Source organism: Zingiber officinale, chromosome 2A (genome assembly GCF_018446385.1).
Source record: "Zingiber officinale cultivar Zhangliang chromosome 2A, Zo_v1.1, whole genome shotgun sequence".
Taxonomy (NCBI): domain Eukaryota; kingdom Viridiplantae; phylum Streptophyta; class Magnoliopsida; order Zingiberales; family Zingiberaceae; genus Zingiber; species Zingiber officinale.
This window is the reverse complement of record NC_055988.1, coordinates 43,851,163-43,852,531: the sequence shown is the minus strand read 5'-3', so window position 1 is coordinate 43,852,531 and position 1,369 is coordinate 43,851,163.

Below are 1,369 nucleotides of genomic sequence, written 5' to 3'. Positions count from 1 at the left end.
TAGATATTGACCAATGTGATTCTTTTATTTCAACAAATAAATGTTTATAAAAGTTAGGCTTTTAGTATACACTCTAACATGAACCACCCATCATAGAATCCGGGACAAACGGGATGTAATTACCCACTGCTCTAGCATTTATCCTAGTGGGAGTAGTGCTAGCTTATCTATGTTACTAGTGTTCTGTTTACTATCGTTATGTACGAACAGTGTTAGCTCATCTAGTTTTTGAGTCATGTAATAATTTCTGTCGTTATGTACGAACAAAATTAAATAATGAAAAGTTATGTTATATGTTAACAAACTTGGAATGATTAGTTCATTTCATGACATGATTAGTTCATGTGAATATGATTCGTTCATATATCCATATGATTAGTTCATATGAAAAATGATTAGTTCATTTTAATAATGATTCGTTTATTAGATGGGATATGTGTAATATGATGATCAATGTTGATTAGATTAGAACATACAAATAATGAGTGGAAACAATGTTATCACTTGATTTTGCAAACTAACTCTAATTTACATTGAGTCAATAAATAATTGCACATATATGAATTACACTGAAATAATAAATAATGTGTTTATTTATATAGATCATGGCAACTAAAAACATCATAGCTGAACTCAATAAGGGTGAGAAATTATATGGGGATAACTACAAAATCTGGCACCTCAAGATACAATACGTTTTTGAGGAACAAGAAGTTCTTAAGACTGTAAATCAAATCATGGAAGAACCGGTTGATGGTTCTATAGCACAGCACAGATGTGACCTTGATGTTGGTGCGGGAAGCATCCGACGATCGAACTCAAGTTTTGATAATGGCAAAGGGTTCAAAGTTAAGTCTTGTTGTTATCTAACATGTTGAATGAGTGTTTCAGGAAAGTCCTAGCTGCGGTTAGGCAAAGGGAAAACCCTAGGGGGTGGTAACCCTAGGTCATAGGGGGTGGTAACCCTATGCGAAAAGTTTCGGCAGGTCGATGACTTCAGGCAAAAGTCCTAGGGGGTGGTAACCCTAGGTGGAAAGTCCTGGTGTCGCGAACCAGGTGAAAGACTGGACTAGCCGGGAAGCAGATGTCCAGCAGAAAGTCCGGAAGCGTCGAGTGCTGAGCAAAAGTCCAGTCGATCTGGAGGATCACACTGGCAACAGGTAAATCTCCTGAGTGGAGTAGGTGAGGACGCGTTCCCCGTAGAGGGAACAGTAGGCGTCGGGTCGACTTAGGGTTTCCGATCGAAAATCCGAAGTCAGACCCAGACAGTCCGGAGACTGTCATAATATTCTGTATCATATTCATACTGCTGTTTTATGCTAACTTTGTGTTGCAGGATATTGTTTGGGACTAACATGTCTTGCAGGTA